The 20,186-nt window shown below is 39.0% G+C and overlaps 1 non-coding gene and 1 pseudogene across 1 annotated transcript; one reads left to right on the top strand and one right to left on the bottom strand.

Moving 5' to 3' along the window:
• Nucleotides 1–14,842: 14,842 nt before the first annotated feature.
• On the bottom strand, nucleotides 14,843–14,915 carry TRNAG-UCC (transfer RNA glycine (anticodon UCC)). Its single transcript has one exon. It is a non-coding gene; the product is annotated as a tRNA-Gly (tRNA).
• Nucleotides 14,916–16,788: 1,873 nt separating this feature from the next.
• On the top strand, nucleotides 16,789–16,840 carry LOC112393845 (uncharacterized; annotated as a pseudogene).
• The last annotated feature ends 3,346 nt before the right edge of the window (nucleotides 16,841–20,186 follow it).

Raw genomic sequence — 20,186 nt, 5'->3', positions numbered from 1 at the left:
CTTTTATCTTTTTCCCTCCAGTCCCTAGAGAGTTTTTCTTCTATAAGTGCAGTGGGAGTTCAGGCGCCAAAAAGCCACCTAGGAAGATGACCCACGGCCAACCCAAGATCCATACCCCTTCTCTCCTGTAACTTAGCAGTAACTGTCCCGGGACCTCAGCTAAAATCAACGTGGCACAATTTGTTCAAGGACAGAAGAGAAGGGGTGAGAAAGCATATTAAGATTTTAAAGTTACTTCTTCTTCACTGGGTTCCATTACTCAAGATGGGTAAAGATAAAGCACTCAGAGAACAAAAGTACATTGAGAACCAGCCAAAGCACTAGAATCCTTTTCACAAGGGAGGGAGAGGGAAGTGGGTGTGGGGGGGGTGGATTTTCATTTTTCTTTAAGGGAAACTAAAATCTCTAATGTGAGAAAGATGAGATTTAGGGTTGCAAACACTTTCAAATACGTTAGTAGCATATAGAAAAGACCGAAAATAAATTGATAGTATTTCTCTTTTCAGTGTGTTCACTTGTCCTCAGCTTGACGGGTGGTGGGCTTCAATTTACGCTTTTCCCCATTATATAGAATGCAATTAAGGAAGGATCACTACTAGACTAATCCTTTCCTTATATTAATCCTTTATAATAATGAATAACCAGACATAGGGAAACGGATATTAAAATTAAAAGGCTTAGTTAAACCCTAAAACTACAGGTTAACCAAACATAACTGCAGTTGTGTGACTGCAGGAAGACCTTTGCATGAAGCTTATAGATGAATGTGTTACAGACTTTCTATGCTCAATCAGCTCATCATGTGATAGTTTTAATTAAAAGTCTATCATGGGGCTTCCATGGCGCAGTGGTTGCAGTGGTTGAGAGTCCGCCTGCCGATGCAGGGGACATGGGTTCGTGCCCCGGTCCGGGAAGATCCCACATGCCGCGGAGCGGCTGGGCCCGTGAGCCATGGCCGCCGAGCCTGCGCGTCCGGAGCCTGTGCTCCGCAACGGGAGAGGCCACAACAGTGAGAGGCCCGCGTACCGCAAAAAAAAAAAAGAAAAAGAAAAAAGTCTATCAGGCTGTATGGCTAAACATATTGGCACAAACTGAACTATCCCCAGATTAGAAAAAATATATATGAGGCCAAAAAACTATTGGATTATTTTCATTAAGAGTTAGGCTCAAAATGAAAGATGTAAGTAAAAATATTTTTTCTTTATCTCATTGACGAATATTCTCTGTCATCAGATTTTCCATCCCAGAAGCCTAGATGAAATTATAAAACCTAGAAAAATGATAAAGGTTGGTAAAATTTCCAGCAGGTATATTTTCAAAACCTGATTTTTAAGTTTCTCTCTCAAATAAATCTCTCAATGTCACCACCTTCATAAAGCATCTAACTGGAGAATTCCAAAGCAGCTGGTTTTTCCTGGGACAATGATATATAAAGATATCCAGTAAAGCCTTTCCTAATATACTAGATGCATTCCTGAATCATTGAATCATCACCATCAAAACAAAACTCAACACTCCGAGAAATATGCTTTTCTTCTATAGTCCCCCTACTCTTTCCATTTTTGATGATAACTTCACGATTCTTCCCAGCTTTAAATTTCTAGTGTTTTCCTACAGAAGCATTATTGAAATTTTATGGAGGACGATTCTTCAGTGTTCAAGACAGTCTACAACACGGTAGGAGATTGGTATTCCTCGCCTTTGCTCACTAAATTGAGTAATATCTCCCAGTTATTCTGACATCACAAATTCTCCCTCACATTTCCAAACACCAAGAACCACTATACCTCAGACATATGTTTCTATATGGACACTGCTCTGTCTCACAGCCCCCAAAGGCAATTTACTTTCTTGTGGCTAGGACGCCAGACTTCTTACTCATAAGACCAAGGTTTCTCTCCAGGGTTGTATTCATCTCTGCTGAAGGTATGGTTCCTTCTAACAGGGGTCCATTCTTATCACTGAACATGGCCGTTGTTATGGAGTGTTTTCTTATCTTATTTAGAGACACAAATAAGTATGGAAGTAGAATTTAATGTGTTCACTCCCAGGTCATCTCAGCCCAGCCCTGCCCTGCCCACACTCATTATATGTCAGTACTTCCTATCAGAAAGGACAAATGAAACTATTTTCTAGGTGTTGCTATTATACCAATTACGTTCTTTTCAAGAAAAGGCCTATTAAATTCTGGTAGGAAGAACGACTTAAATTCTAGTAGTAGGAACTATTTTATTGAGATCTTTTCCAGGCAATATATGTGGTATGCCCTTGAAAAAAACCTCAGCCACGTGAATGAACTTCAGAAGGCCTAGGAGAGAACTTCTTAGGCTCAGGAAACTTGCCAAGGATAAGAGATCAATAGCCACCCGGTAGACCACAGGGAGAAATTATGGATCAGGAAGAATGTAGGCCACTCTGATACCCCTTAGACCAGATATCATCAATCCTGCTAAGGCATTGGAGAACCTTTTCTGAACATTCATGTCCCTTCTGACGGTGGTCCTGTCAGTTCTCAGCTAAAGACTCCTCAAGAGTTTTCCATCGTTCAGATTATTCAGCATAAGAATATAAAACAAGCAAAATGTTTAAGTCCACATGAGGTTTGGAGTGAAGGAAAACTCTTTTTCTATGCACAGGTGATAATCTTGGCACAATACAATGCTTGGCATGAAGGATAAAACACATTGGAATAACACTGAAAAAAAATAAAAGAATAAAACACATTGGAATAACGTTGAAAAAATGAAAGAAATTACTCTCAATTCCACCTAACTCCAAAAACTATTTTTTAATATTTTTCATATACATTCCAGATCTTAGCTATAATTACAATCACAGTTTACATATCACTAGGTATTGTGCTTTAAAAAAAAATGACAAACATCTTCTATATTCTTACCTTGCTTACATAATTATTATATCTAATGGTTGGATTGTAGGCCCTCTAGTTGATATATTGTAATTAGCGACATTATCTTCTTATTGAATATTTAATGTTTTTCTTTTTCAGTGGTTTTTTTTTTTCATATTACAGATAGAAACATCTGTCCTACATCTGTCAAAATATTTCCTTAGGAAAAATTCTCTAGCGTAGAATTACTTGGTCAAAGGACATGAATATCTTTGCAGCTTTCACTAAATGTTATCTCATCTCTTTAAAAAGGAGACATGCCAATTTGAAATGCTCTTCACTACGTGTTTTTATATAAACTTTACTCTCACCTCAGGTGACATAAAATGCTAAGTTCAAATTACATTCCCTAGGTTACCAGCAAGAGCATCTACCTTTGATTAAGCCATGCTCGAACTCTCTCATCTCTCTTTTGCAATTCTTTCTCAAAGCTAAGAGTATAATAGCAACAGTAGCTTTTGAGTTGATTGCTGCTTTTATCCAGAGTTAAGTCAAAATGCCGAGGAAAATACTCAAGGAATCAGAGGAAACAAATACTCTCTACATTTGGATGATCATTTTTCCTGATTTCCTCCTATGATATAAAGAAAAAAAACAACCTCAAATATTTTGTGAAAAGCCTATGTAATAAGTTAATAAGCCGACATAAGAAGTTAATGCTTCTTTGGTTGCACAAAATAGAAATTTACTCTGGTTACCCAAAGGGGGAAAAGAATCTATAGGAAGTATACTAGTAAATCTAATGAAATTCAAGGAAGATCTGGGTCAGATGGTCTAACCTTAGGATACATTTTATTGCAAATAACCAAAATCTGACTGAGTGGCTTTAGAAAAAAAGACATTTAATTCTCTGACAAAATAACATTCCAGATATTCCAGGGCTGGTTCTGCCACTTAACAATGTCATCAAGAAGCCAGATTCTTTCCATCCTTTCATTTCACCAGCCTCCGTGTGCCAGTCATTCTTGTACTTGGTTGCCTCATGGTCACAAGATAGCTGCCTTAACACCAGGCTCTTGGTTTAAAGGCAGGAAGCAGGGAGTGAGGATGGTGGCAAGGGCAGAGAGAAACTTATTATTCTTTCTCTTTTTCTCAAGTAGCAATAAGTATTTTATAGAGACCCTCAGCAGACTTCCTACTACGTCTCACTAGACAGAACTGAGTTTATGATCATCATTGGCTAGAACAGCATTAATAGGTTTATGATCATCGCTAGACTGGAATCTTATTTTTCATGAGCTCGAGGAATTGTCAGCTGACACCGGAGGGAAATTGTGATGTTTGATGGTGGATAAGAATGGAAATTATGCCTCTTGATGAACGGCCGGAGTGTGTGCCTCATACAGGGACCAGGGAGTTGTGGACCTTGCTTTCTTCTGATAATGAGTTTCCATTGGCAGGAAACTCTAATGTCTTTTTCCTCCTTCTCTCAAATGCCAAAGGTCTAAGAGAAAGACTCATTGGCTCTGCTTGGCCTATCAGGGAGAATCTCACAGTGAAGGCATGGCTCTGGTGCCACCTCTGATGATTCCCAGGTGCAAAAGAGGAGAACATCAGTCCTCAAAAAAAATGGGAACTGTCTTGACCTGGAGATAAACACGATGGACCTCCCTTACATCTACGTTAAATGAAATACCATCAAAAGGTATTACTGACCTCCTAACTTGTAGAAGGAATTGTACAGGACCCTGCAGGGATACAATCTATAAGCTTTGGTCCTCGCCCCTGAAGAGACTATAATCTATTTGAGGAGAAGCCCGTGCAAATAGCACGATGGGGAGAAGATGAGAGCTAATTGTGAGGTAGAGACATTAAATGTTTTGACCCCAGTAAGCTTTGCTGAAGATAATGGGATATAAACTACTTCACGTAGAGGAAGGAAAGGCCTGGAAATGTTTAATTCATCCAACCAAACTTCATGTAGTCAGCTCTGCCACAGCTCTTTCTTGGCCACCCCTGACCCCAGGGTCACAGCCTCTTCCGATGTTTATATCCCACCATTCTGGTGGCAAGGGCCAATCGTGTGGCCTTAGAGATTGCATCCAGAAATCCTGCTTTCCTCAGACAGCCTTCAAGGCCAACTTCTCCACCTTCTCCTGCCTTCCTCAAGGTGTTCATTTTTTTTTTTTTTTTTTTGGTTTGTGCCACAAGGCATGTGGGCTTAGTTTCGAACCCGTGCCCCCTGCATTTGAAGCACAGAGTCTCAACCACTGGACTGCCAGGGAAGTCCTCAAGATGTTCATTTTTAACTCCTTCATTCCTAGTCCCACACCCTCATTTTCTGAGTCGTTAGTGAACACCCTAACTATTATTAGGGGCAAAGGTTTTAAAATCTTTTTTCTAGCCACAAAATAAGCACATCATATAAGATACAGTCAGCGACTCTGCTCCTGGTCTGCTGTGTGATAAACAGCAAGTCACCTAACCTTTCTGTGTTGAAGAAATCATTTAAAGAAAAGCAATATGATTTGCCTCTTTCCCACCTTTTCAATCAAGTTCCTGGTGAAAAACCAGTGAGGCAAATATCCCCAAAACATTTGGCGATATTTTAGCAAAATATTTTATGAAAATGTGCAGTCTTTTTATAAGAAAATAACAGAGTGGAATTGGATTTGTTACATATTCTCTCTTCTTGAGAGAGTTAATAGCCCTTCCGTTGGAAAATCCAATTACCAAAGTTTATACAATTTCTCTTGGTCATTGGAGAAGTCAGTAATGCTATGAATCCAATTAAGAAAAAAAAATGTTCACACCCTTAAATGAATTACAGTCAGCACGACTGAGACCTAATTAGAAGGCTATTGCCATCTGAGATTACTTATGAGCCAAAACCGAACTGCTTAAACCAAAACAACGTGACTCCCGACGGCCCTGGAATAGTATTTGAGTTGAAAATTTGGTTAATATTTTCCCTCCAGACTTAGCACCCAGATCTGGATCTACTATTATCCCACAGAGGTTCTTTTTAAATCACTGAATGCTATTCAGGACTTTCCGCAGGAAGTAGACCCTTAGTAACAGGAAGACTTTGTGAAATTTTCTCCTTTGAGGAAAAAGAATAGAAGTCAGGAAAAGGGGGATGCACTCTGGAGAAGGAATTTACATCTACCAGACTGCATTATTTCCAGATGAGCTGAAAACCGCTTCCTGTGTAAAGCCTTCCTTGATCCCATAAATTAGTAATAACTTCCCTGTGATGGTGACTACCGGGGCTGATCATTTGAATCTCTTCCTAGCATTTATTTGAATGACTTATACCACCGTTAGTTATTTCCCCATGAATCTTCCTCACCACAGTTCTAAGTTCTTGGGGAAACAACCAGTTCTTCCACATTTTGGACTCCTTCTCACCCCTACCAGTGTCTGGAATAGTTAATTATTATTATGTTTTTACTTTTTTATTATTTATTTACTTTTTTAAATTGAAGTATAGTTGATGTATAATACTATATGTTATAGGTGTACAATGCAGTGATTCACAATATTTAAAGGTTATACTCCATCTAAGGGTCTTATAAAATATTTGCTATATTCCCCGTGCTGTACAATACATCACTGTAGCTTATTTTATACCTAATGGTTTGTTTGTTTATGGCCTATCTTTCCCACTAGAAAGTAAGCTTCGTAAGAGAAGGAACTTGGTTTACTCACTATTAGAAGAGTACACCGTAGAGAACCCACAGTGGAATAGTTAATTATTAAATAAGAACACCCACTGTGTGTCAGGCATTGTGTCAGCTACTGGAGAGAAAATGGATCGCAAAATTAGCACAGTTCTCTTCACCCATCGCTTAGAGTCTAGATGGATATGACATATGATTGAATAAGCAATAACAGCAAAATGCCATGCATCCTGTGATTGGACGTGAGGTGTCCAGAGAGGGTTCATTTCGATGCCTGCATCATGAATGCCCCAAGGGTGGTATTCCACAGGTAAAATGAAGTGTGGTTTGTTCAGTAGCATTCCATTGGAGGTTGAATATGAATTCTTGGGAAGCTGAGTAAGTCCAGATGTCAGTTCCTAGTCATTGAGAAGAATCATGTGAGCCTCGCATCCAGACTATACATGTACTAAACCGAAGGGGCCTCTGAAGACATCTCAAGGCTTTGGGGTGAGGAGGAGGGACCTCTAGCTCCCCAACTCCCCACCTTTGCTGACTGTTCCTTTTTTTTTTTTTTTTTTTGCAGTATGCGGGCCTCTCACTGTTGTGGCCTCTCCCATTGCGGAGCACAGGCTCCGGATGCGCAGGCTCAGCGGCCATGGCTCACGGGCCCAGCCGCCCTGCGCCATGTGGGATCTTCCCGGACCGGGGCACGAACCCGTGTCCCCTGCATCGGCAGGCGGACTCTCAACCACTGCGCCACCAGGGAAGCCCTGATTGTTCCTTTTAATGAATGTCTTTCTACATATTCCTAAAGTCAATTGTTTGCTTATGTGAACACGAGTATAAACTCCAACATTCATGAGGAGCTTGATGAACCGGACCAGAAGATCTCTCTTGCATGAAGGGAAGTGCAGGAAACTATGGAAACACACAACTAGAGCATTCAACCTACTTTCAAGACACATTCAATCAAATTATGAATAAATGATTATTTTAAGAAAAATGGGGATTCAGATGAGAATCTAAGAAAATAAAAATGTCAATTGAAATTATGAATCATTCATTCAGCTGATAGCTATTGGATGACCTATTACATGTATATTATCTTATAACTATGAGATCTGTAGTTACTTCAGAGTTTGGGGACAGATAAATCTGGTAAGTACTGAGGTTGCTGTAGCTTCCTAGAAACTTTGTCTGCAGCTTGGAGAAAGGTAAAGTTGGACAAGGCGGAAAGGCAAATTCTCACTGCTCAGCACATCCTGTAGTTTTCTAGGATATTGTGAGCAGAGAGAGTATGCTGCCAATTGTACAAACCTAGGCAAGGACAAAAAAAAGGTTGCTTGGAGAAAATAATGTTTTGAGGCAAATGAAGGGACAATCTTCAGGAAATAAAGTCATAAGAATTATTAAATTCTAAGCCAATGAGAAGTAACTCTTCCCTTACTTTAATTAATGTATGTTTGCTGCATCAAACAGCTTTCTTCCCTCCATACCCCAGCCTAGCATCTTGAAGGAAGACAACAGAAGTCATAAAACACACATACACGGACCTCCAGTCTGGACCCAATGGCATAGAGTCATTTATTTCCTGGTCAACTATACACTCTGGAAACGGCATGCAAGGCATCCAGAGGAGAACTCTGAGAAGTGGCGAGAAGAAGGCGAGCTGGTCTGGGACCCCAGGAGGAGAGGAATGGCACAGTGGTAGGGCATCTTGCACCAGCCATCTACCCAACAGAAGGTCACCAGACATGTTGTTTCCCAGCTCCCCACCTAGGAAAGGAAGGCAGCACAGGTGGGCTCACTCTTCTCCCATATTGAACAGGAGACCCTCTGACAGCATCAGGCAAACCCAACTCCACAGGCAAGGGGGATGAATTGGGAGCCCTGAGCTAGGGGACACACTTTCCTTCCTGCAGGGCCTGAGACATCTTTTCTGCCAAGAGAAACTGAGGTGAGTAGGCAGAAATAGGAGAAAAGACCCGGCGACAGCAAGCTGCCTGGTCCAAGAAGCCTCTTTGTTCTCATGGGCCCAAAACTCTCCTTTGCCCAGAAGCAGCCAGGGGACATTGACAGGGGCATCCTACCACACCCCTCCTCACCAAGTCTCGCCCAAGCACCCAGGCCTGGGGACCAGCCTCCACCCGCTTAGCCAGCACCAGCAGGGAGCACAGGGAGCCCCAGGCACTGATAAACCAAACCCACTAACATAACACCACAAAGGCTCTAGGAATTAAACTGCCATTGGAATCACAGCCACAAAAGTAGGTCAGGAGCTGCATGCCAAACCTGAAGAGGGTGAACGCCTGCTAAAATAAAAGCTTTAAATGGGACCCAGAGTATTGCCAACATAATTGGCAAAGTGTCCAGAATACAGTTGAGAATCACCATCATACCAAGATCGAAGAAAGTTACAACTCGAATAAGAAAAGCCAATCAGCTGATGCCAACACCAAGACAAATCAAAGGTAGGAATTATCTGACAAGGATTTTAAAACAGTCATAAAAGTGCTTCATCAATAACAAATTCTCTTGAAATAAATGAAAAAAAATAGAACACCCCAGCAAAGAAACAGAAGTTATTTAAAAAAAAAAAAAGAAATTATAGAACTGAAAAATACAAATTTAAAAACCCACTGTACGTGCTCAATAGTAGAATAAAGATGACAAAGGACAGAAGCAGTGAACTTGAGACAACTGTCTGTGGGACAATAACAAAAAAAAATCAACATTCTTACTATTGTAGTTGCATAGGGACCAGAGAAAGATTGTAGAGCTGAAAGAGCATTTGAAGAAATAATGGCTGAAAAAGTCCCAAATTTGGTGAAAAATGCAAGTCTGCACAGAGGAAAATCTTCAGGATGTAGGGCTAAGCCAACAGTTCTTAGATCTGACACCCAAAGCACAATCCAATATAGAAAAAACTGGTAAGCTGGACCTCATGAAAAATTTTTTTAACATCGTTATTGGAATTTTTTTGTTCTAGTTCTGTAAAAAATGCCATTGGTAGTTTGAGAGGGATTGCATTGAATCTGTAGATTGCTTTGGGTAGTATAGTCATTTTCACAGTGTTATTTCTTCCAATCCAAGAACATGGTATATCTCCCCATCTGTTTGTATCGTCTTTAATTTCTTTCATCAGCGTCTTATAGTTTTCTGCATACAGGTCTTTTGTCTCCTTAGGTAGGTTTATTCCTAGGTATTTTATTCTTTTTGTTGCAGTGGTAAATGGGAGTGTTTCCTTAATTTCTCTTTCAGATGTTTCATCATTAGTGTATAGGAATGCAAGAGATTTCTGTGCATTAATTTTGTATCCTGCTACTTTACCAAATTCATTGATTAGCTCTAGTAGTTTTCTGTGGACCTCATGAAATTTAAAAATTTGTTCTGTGAAAACCCATTTGAAGAAGATGAACAGACAAGTTATAGAGTTGGAAAAATATTTGCAAAGTACATGTCCAACAAAGGACTCGTATCTAGGATACATAAGGAATTCTCAAAACTCAACAGGAAAAAAACCCACCGAACTAGGAAATGGACAAAAAACAAGAACAGACATTTCACTGAAGCGGATATACAGATGGCAAATACACACATGAAAAGAGGCTCAACATCATTAGCTATTAGGGGAACATGAATTAAAACCACAATGAGCTATCACTACATAGCTACCAGAACAACTAAAATAAAAAATAGTGACAACATCAAATGCTGACAAGGATATGGAGAAACTGGATCATGCATACATTATGTAAATTTAGGGAGTATTTTTAATATGCTGATTAGAGGCCTCAGCTACAGAAAAAAGTGCTGGTTTACAAGAAGAAGCAGGAATTAATCTTCTACCATTCCTGTCAGCCAGACCAGGAGGGAATAAAGCTAAAGAATGACACCTTTCTTTAACCAAGCTGCACTGCAGTACAAAAAGCTGCTCAAGTGTTCAGGAAAACAAAGACTGACTGAAAAAAAGGTGCAGAATACAACATGTGAATTTTGAACATAACCTAAGAGTTAGCACCATACTCTCAGGCAGAGGGGGCAGGGTGTACGGCTTTGGGACAGAATGCATAGTCTAGGTCAGAGGTCAGCTGGAGACTGAGTGGCCTAGAGAGCACAAGGGATTCCTACAGTTTGAACTGGACAGTCTGCTCAGCTGCAGCCAACCTTTGGGAAACTGCAACAAACTAACAGAGGGCAGACCTAAGGAAGGCTGGTCCAAACTTTAGAAAGTAAAAGAGGCAGTGATAAAACCAAGTCTACCTATACAATCTCTATTTGTAAATGATTAGTACTCTGTAATTTCTTGAGACCTTTAGTAACTGTACACACACGCACACACACACACAAAACACACAGAGAACACATACAGTGGGAGCCAAGCAAGTTGCAGGCTGACTTAGACACACCAGGCTGTGCACATGGCAATCTTTGCCTAGAATTAACTCTGCTTCTTGTCCCTCCTGCAAATAGCAACCAGACTGGGCGCAGCTCTACTGCCTGTTGATTCAGAGCCTCCCCTCACCACTCCATCTCCTGCTGCCTGATTGCAGGAAGAGTCCTGATTATGTGTGTACATGGGGCCCAGGAGAATTGGAAGAAATAGGATGGGAGGGTAATCTACACATCTTTGGATTGCTTTGCCCAAAATATAGGTGTGATCAGAACAGTTTGGGTGTTGGCTACTTCATTCAATCAGCCTGGTACAGTTTAAGAGGAAATTAGAAATCAGAGGGAATGTCTTTGGCCCACCCTAAGCCAGATCATCTGTAATAGGAATTAAGATTGGACTGTGATCTCATGGTTTTCAAGATGAGGCCATTCACAGGTGTGGTTACTGGGATGAAGATCTTAGTATATTCTTCCTCTCAATTATGTTTCTAAAAACCATCACCATAACAAAATAGAGCTCTTCATTTAGGAAAAAAACAAAATCTAGGGATAAAGATGAACTGTTTTTTCCAAATGCCAAATTTATATTGAAAGCAAAATCATCATAACAGTTAAAGAATGCGGGCAGCCAAGATCTTTTCTCAGTTTTCCTTCCTTGTTAATAACTGCTTGGCTGAAATCTAATTACCTTTTCCAGGTTTGTTTCTCCCTAACTGACCTTGAGTTTTTTTTCCACGTTAGGCCCTCTCAGGGCTTTTCAGTGTCAGGGTGGTGGCAAAAGCCACAGCACTTTCCTCCCGACCATGGCCTCTTTCCTTTACCCTGTGATACAGGCTGGCAGGCCTGAGAAGGTGGCTGGTCTACCAGATGTTCCTTTTAACTGCTATTCTATTTATGTCTCCCTTGAGGCTTTTACATGTGGCCAGACAGAAAAAGGAAGAAACTACTTGGTAGCACAATAACCTGCATTCCAAATATTTCCTTCTGCCTTTCCCCCTAGCCCCAGTCTCCCTGACAGTGACTCTCTTCTACACCTTTCCAGCTTTATGATGTTCTAATGGAAAACAATCTGCCAAGAACCTCCTTTTCTTCTTCTCGAATTTTTAAAACATTAGCAAAGATGTTCTTATGATACGAGTCATCAGCACTTTTTCATATTGTTTTTGAAATTCTTTTAAAAACTATTGCTTAATTTGCATTAGAAAAACTTCTTAACCAAACATTGAAAACTATATAAATAAGCACAGAGTTTTTATTTAGAGGTGCTAGTGGTTTACACATGGAAGTATAAAATTTATAAAAAGTCTCTATTTTTTTTAAAAGATTGGATTTTTACATTTATCTCTAAATTCTCTGAAAATTATTTTGACATATGATACAATTTATTTTGATATGATGAAAGTTTAAAACCTTTGTTATATTTTTCGTTATAAAAGCAGTACACCCTCGTTGCAAAATATAACATATTAAGAAGTTTACAAAATAAAAAGAGAAGAATTCTCCTTTTCCCATCTCTCAAAACCCACAGCTAAAACAACAAATTTTAAGTTTCTTACAGAAAACTTAATCTGAAGTATATACAATTACTTTTACTATTACTTTTACCTTCAAGTCATTTTCCCATACATACACAAATGTATATAACATACATAAATGCATATCTATGTACCCATTAAACATGCAAAATATATATGCATATATAAAACATTTTAAACAAAACCACTGCGCCACCAGGGAAGCCCTATATATGTATATTTTAAATGTTGATAGATGCTTTCAAAATTGCCCTCCAAAAAGATGACTTCAATATATACTACCTGCAACTATACATGAGAATACCTGAAAAATAAGGTTTTAAATGACATGAAATAGGGGAAGAATACATTAGCATAAAACAACTAAAGGCTATTATAAAACTACTTATGAGAATATAAAATAACATAGTATAAACAAGACAAATATGATTTAAAAGGTATAGTAAATATATATTTGAGTAAATATGAATTTCTTTTAAAAAGTAATGTAGGTACTGCAGATCTTTTTGCCAGAAAGATACAGTTTTGCACCATTATAAAAATAAATGTTATGAGTAATAAAGGATTTAGGGAGGGTACTGGTCTAAATTTTGAAAGACTGAAGACTAACCACCAATTTCAATTCATAAAACCTGTTGGATACTTTAAAAAACAGCTATAATGGGCTTCCCTGGTGGCGCAGTGGTTGAGAGTCCGCCTGCCGATGCAGGGGACATGGGTTCGTGCCCCGGTCCGGGAAGATCCCACATGCCTTGGAGCAACTAGGCCCCTTCCCCACAACTACTGAGCCTGCCCTCTAGAGCCTGTGAGACACAACTACTGAAGCCCACATGCCACAACTACTGAGCCTGCCCGCCTAGAGCCCGTGCTCCGCAGCAGGAGAAGCCACCACAATGAGAAGACCACTCACCACAATGAAAAGTAGCCCCCGCTCACTGCAACTAGAGAAAGCCCATGCACAGCAACGAAGACCCAACACAGCCAAAAATAAATTTAAAAAATAAAATAAAATAAAAAAAGGAAGTTGGAGAAGGAAAATAAAATGGTGAAGTTGCAGATCTGGTGTCTACAATTTTATTTCATTACGTTAGATTCTCTGAGGAGAAAGAGAGGTGCTTTGGGGGAACCCACATTTGATTTAGATCTCTAAGGTTATATTTTTAAATTACCATTTCTGTGTCCTCAGTATTAGGCCAGGTAGGTTTGCAAGGAACAAAACATCTCCCTGACCACTAGCTATGCCTCCCAAATACACAGCATATATCCCAAGGGGGTCGACCTAGGAATATGAGGAACTGGGGAGAGACCTCTTCACTGCTAGAAAGACACCCGAGGCTCAGGCCTCCATGTGGGCAGACCACCAGGGCTGTCATCACATAGAGGCAGGACACTGTGACTTCTGACCACTCTAAACGTCAAGCCTAACACCAGGGAGTGGTCCAAGCAGAGGAGGCTCTAGCTCATTAGCACTCAGGCCAAAATTACTTAACTTGTCCAGACTATCTTAGATAGTGAATTTGACGGGTTGATGATGCTTGCATCCAGCCCTGGCTGAGTCAACCTTTCTGGCTTTTCAGACACTTAGGGAAATAGAGTAGGAATTGGCTCTTAAAATAATTCCCATGAGCAATTTGCCACAAGATTAATAGCATTCTGTCATGAATACAGGATTTGGAGAAAACATATATATACATATGTATTTATATATTTACATATGTATATAGTATACATATATATGCACATATACACACACATCTATATTATATTTTGCCTTTGCTAGCTTTATTTGACAATTACTTTTACTGTTTTTAAATTTTTTTATTTTCAGGTAACTAGTTCTTTCTTAATTATCTCATTAGTAAGAAGAGTCAGAAATATTGACACTGTAGAGTGATGACATTTTGCATGGCGGTCATTTGTTTTTAATTCAGAAAGAATTTTAAATTTTAATGACTTCTTTTTCTTACTTATCACTGTAATTTGAGGAAGTAATAAAAGCTTTAAGCATTATTTCTAGACTTATCTATAGCTAAGAAACTGGAAGGCTACGAAAAAGAATGATATGCCAAACAAAATTCTAGGGGCAGCTACACATCCAAAACAAACTTAAAAACTCAGATAATATTTGTCCACGTGATAAGAAATGACCGAATTTGGAGACAAAGACAAAAGAGTATCTGACTCCTACTTCATTAGCCGTCATATGTATCCACCACCATATGAGTTCTAGGCTTCATTATACATTGTGTTTTTCATCTGAAAAATGCAGCATTCTTAATTCTATTTATTATTTTTTTTTTTAATTTATTTATTTGGTTGCGCCAGGTCTTAGTTGCAGCATGTGGGCTCCTTAGTTGTAGCATGTGAACTCTTAGTTTCGGCACGCACGTGGGATCTAGTTCCCTGACCAGGGATCGAACCTGGGCCCCCTGCATTGGAAGTGTGGAGTCTTAACCACTGGACCACCAGGGAAGTCCTTAATTCTATTTAGTATTGATTTGAATTAAACTATGCAGGAACAACTCATAGATTATTTTTCTTGGGACCTGTAGTGTGTTATTTAAGGGGAACTCTCTGCTATGAGCCTGTTTCACAGAAAATGGACGATGTTAAGTATAACTAAAACAGAGACATGTTTCTAAACATTTCAGAGGTATGAGTAGTATCGTTAAGTAACACAGTCCTCTCTTCAGAACCGGTCTCAGAAAGAGTAGCCTTTGAGTCATGAGCACCACAAGGCAAGGCCCCTTTCTATCACCGTATCTCCCATTCCGTCTGTCTTTCAAAGCCCATGGCTGACAAGAGAGTAAGCTCTCACCAGGTACTTTCAGAGTGAGCTCTCATCTTGTTTATAGCCTCCAGACTCTTCATAAATATAATTAACCTCATCTACAAAAAACAGTGACACTTTAACTATTGAAAAACAGCCTTCCAGAACCCTAAGGTTTTCAAAATGGATTTGAACCTGGAAGTAACCCTGATCCCTCCATTCTTGCATACACACAAAATAATAATAATAAAACAACAGTAGTGATAATACCTGAGCATTGAGCAAAACAAAACAAAATAAAACCCAAAAACGTCCTCAATCCATACATATCACACCTGATATTCTGATGTGCTGAATATGATTTATTCGTTCATTCACTTGTTGATTGATTCAACAAATACTTATTTACCAACTATAATGAGTTCCATTCAAGGCGGGCGGGGGGGAGGGCGTGTGGCCATGGCAGTAAATAAGACAGACAAGGTTTATTTGGATGGTTGAACAGGAAAGGCCTTCAACCTAAGTCTTGAAATGATGAGGATGCTACGATAAAAGGACCAGCACCCCAGAGAGAGACAATCGGAGAGCTAGGGGTCCGAAGTAACAGTAAACCTAGTGTGTTGATGGACAAAGGCTAAAGCATGGGAGCAAGCAAGACAGTGGTAGGAGGTTAAGATCGGAGAAGTATTTAGTAGCCATAGGAAGAAGTTTTATTTTTATTCTATGTGCAGTTGGATGTCACTGGAGGATTTTACGCAGAAAAGTCACTAATACCTTATTTATGTTTTTAAAAGATCGTTCTTGCTGCTTTTAGAAGAATGGACTGTAGGAGGCAAGATAGAAGCAGAGTAGAGCTTGGACCAAACTTTTAAGGCATAAATGATGCATTCTGATTGCCTATAATATATATAAAAGACCACTATGTCAGCACAATGGATGAAGTAAATGGGAGAACCAAGGGAAACTAGAAAAAGCAAGGAGAGAAGATGAGGGAAGAAATTGGGAAAGATCTGAACCTAGGAATGGGCACTGTGTAATGAGCAGAGACAGAAGACCCTAAATAGGACTTCCATGAGCCTGGGACACCTTGTTATAGAAAAGTAAGGAAATGCCAGAAAGTATGATGATGCTCCAAACTAATGAGGGCATGTCAAAAGGCTGTAGGAGTCTGCATGAAGGGGCAACCACTGGCAGTATTCTAGGCCATGCATTCATCAGAATGAATACTGAATGAAGTGTATATTACACGTTGAAGAAAAAGGATCCATGAAGGTCATACTGACACTGATAAAAATTCTTTACAAAGCCCAAGTGGAGGAGGAGTTATACTCTACAGAAAAAGAAGTGCCAACTAATAAATGCAAAGGCTTGATGTAAGTAGAAAATCCCCATTTTTACAATCACTGCAGTAATAACTGATTCAGCAAGAACCAAAAATGGGTGGCTAAGATCAAAAGTAGTATCTGTTTGGAGCATATGTATATGTATAGCTGATTCACTTTGTTATAAAGCAGAAACTAACACACCATTGTAAAGCAATTATACCCCAATAAAGATGTTAAAAAAAAAAAAAAAGTAGTATCTGTTCTTATCAGTTTAATATCTGATATGTCCTCTATCCAAGGACAATATATTATTAGAAAGGAATGAAGTACTGATACATGCTACATCATGAATGAACCTTGAAAACATTATGCTAAGTGAAAGAAGCCGGCCACAGACAGCCACGTACTGTATGGTTTTATTTATGTGAAATGTCCAGAAGAGGCAAATCCATTGATAGAAAGTAGGTTAGTGGTTGCTAGGGGCTGGATGGGTTAGGGGGAAATGGTGAGTGGCTGCTAAGTGGTCCAGGGTTTCTTTTTGGGACGATAAAATGTTATAAAATTGATTTTGGTGATGGTTGCACAAATCTGTGAATATACTAGAAACTAATGAACTGTATAATTTAAATGGATGAATTTTATGGTATGTGAAATATATCTCAATAAAGCTGTTTTTTAAAACAAAAAAAAACTGAAGTAAAAAATAAACAGAAGGAGCTAAAACTAAAAAAAAAAAAAAAGGTGAGAGGGTTCTGCTTGTGCTGAGGATGTAAAAAGCTGCTAGACAAGGTTGCTCCCATTCTAACAACAAGAAAAAATTGTATAATCAGTAAAATTATAACTTTTCTAGAACCCACCAGAGAGATGAGGTCACAGGACAACCAAGTACACTGAATTCCACAGAGTGACAATCCCCTCTGCAGAGAAGTGGGACTTTTGCCTTTGAGAGGGCACGAGTAGAAGAGGTCATTGCCATAAAGGTGGATAAGAAGAAATCAGCTAATATTGCTTAATAAATTCTTAGAATCAGTACAGGCTGATGAATCAGTTTAGAATAACTGGGAGTCCCTGACACAAAGAACTTGCACTCACTTGCAAGTTCTTTTCTGCAGGCTTCTACTAGGTCAAAACTAAGCATAGGGCAGAAGACTCGAGAAAGTCCCTGCTGATGTGCAATGGTAATTGACTGATGCAGGAGGAAAAATGCATAAAAGACTGCCTGCTTCCCTAGATCCTTCTTTCTTTGGAGCAAAAGCTTTTTACCACTTGTTAGGGGCAGCAAAACTTTATGAAAGATCTACTGCTTGAAGGAAGGGTAGAAATAAAAGTCCTCTGCGTCTGGGGAAAGCACAGGAATACCTCTTGGGCTCAGATTCCTGTACTGATATCAATTAGAGGTCTGCTACCACTGGAGAAGGGGTAAGACCACCATAAATACAATGCAGAGTTTGGCTACCATGGGAGAATATGGGCAGAATTGCAGAGCAAGTTCCACCCTCTGAGTTCCAGGGTCACAGGCTTGCCTAAGACTACGGCTGGATCAGGATAACTGATAACCCCCTTCGTCCCCACCACTACTACCAGGAGCCTACCATTAGTAACTATCAACAACAGTCTTGCACTGAAAAAAAAGAGACTTCCTCTTCAGTGCAAATGTTAAGGGACTACTGGAAGCTATGGGTAGAGCAGGAACACTGCCAGGTCACATGCTAAGCACCAGGTAACCATAACCCACTGCTGGTTGAATTTCAATCTTGTATCGCACTGAAGATAACAACAACAAAATCCAAGTTTAGTTCAACCTGTGACTAGATGGACCCAGTGCCCCACACTAATGGCCTGACTGACGAAGCAGCATGCCTATTTCCAGACATAAGGACTATACATGTCTCAGTGTCTACAGTTCTTCAATACATAATGTCTGACATTCAATCAAATATTTGAGTCACACAGAAAGACAAGGGAAGAACCTACCCATTGTCAAGAGATTAGGGAATCAACAGAAGCAGACTCAGAGATGACCCAGATGTTGGAGCCCTTAGTCAGGGATGTCAAAATAACTAGAATTAATATGTTAAAGGACTGAGTGGAAAAGGTCTATAACATGCATGAATATATGGGGGAATTTTAGCAGAGAAGTAGAAAATATAGAGTCCAGTGGAAATGCTAGAAATTTTAAAAAGTAATAGAGATGAAAAAAATCTTTTGATTGACTTGTTAGCAGAATCAATACAACTAAAGAAAGATTTAGCAAACATAAAGATAGGCCAACAGAAATTATACAAACTGAAACACAAATAGAAAAAAAAAGAGTGAAAAAAATATAATAGAGCATCCAAGAGCTGTGGGACAGAATCAGTCTAACATATATGTAACTAGTCTCAGAAGGAAGAGAAAAGGAATTCTCCGGTGGTCCAGTGGTTAGGACTGCATGCTTCCACCACAGGGGGCACAGGTTTCATCCCTGGTTGGGGAACTAAGATCCCACAAGCCACATGATGTGGCCAAAAAAAATAAAAAAGAAGAAGGAAGAGAACAGAGTAATGATGATAATAATAACAATGATGATGATAGCTAACCTCCAAGAATCCCAAGCAGGATAAATACCAACACCACACACACACTTAGACATATCATAAACAAACTGCTGAAAACCGAAAAGCAAGAAAACACTGAAGGCAAGAAGGGAAAAAAGGAAACATTACATAAAGAAGAACAAAAATAAGAATTATAGCAGACTATCAGAAACTACACAAAGCCAGAACAATGAAGCAATGTCTTTAAAGTACTAAAAGAAAACAACCTGTCAACCCAGAATTTTATACCCAGTGAAAATATATTTCAAAAATGAAAGAAAAATAGAGACTTCTTTCAGACAATAAAAGCTGAGATAATTCACTGCCAGCAGAACTGAACCACAAGAAATGTTAAAGAACATTCTTCAGGAAGAAGATATATGATATTAGGTGGTAGTTTTTAAACCTACACAAATCAATAAAAAGCACCAAAAAAATTTTAAAATGGTCAATATAAAGAGACTTTATCTTATTTGTAAGCTCTTTTTAAAAAAGAAAAAAACCTGACTATCTAAAGCAAAAATGATGATGTATTGTGCATTTTATAACATGTAGAATTAAAATGTATGACCAACATTCTACCAAAAGTGGGAGGAAAGAATTTGAAGTATAAGAATGAAATAATGCCTTTTGCAGCAACATGGATGTACCTGGAGATTATCATACTAAGTGTAGTAAGTCAGAGAAAGACAAATACCTTATGATACCACTCATATGTGAAATCTAATTTTTTTCAAAAAATGATACAAATGAACTTATTTAAAAACCAGAAACAGACTTACAGATATTGAAAACAAACTTATACTTACCAAAGGGGAAATGTGGAGGGGAGGGATAAATCAGGAGCTTGGTATTAACATACACACACCACTATATATAAGACAGATAACCAACAAGGACCTACTGTATAGCACAGGGAACTCTACTCAATATTCTGTTATAACCTATATGAGAAAAGAATCTGAAAAAGAATGAAAAAATATATATATATGTATATAACCGAATCACTTTTCTGTACACCTGAAACTAACACAACATTGTAAACCAACTGTACTCCAATAAAAAAATTTTT

This window comes from Neophocaena asiaeorientalis, unplaced genomic scaffold (genome assembly GCF_003031525.2).
Source record: "Neophocaena asiaeorientalis asiaeorientalis breed wild unplaced genomic scaffold, Neophocaena_asiaeorientalis_V1.1 scaffold7, whole genome shotgun sequence".
NCBI lineage: Eukaryota > Metazoa > Chordata > Mammalia > Artiodactyla > Phocoenidae > Neophocaena > Neophocaena asiaeorientalis.
Note: the sequence above shows the minus strand (reverse complement) of the source record. Positions and strands in the feature narration are given on the sequence as shown.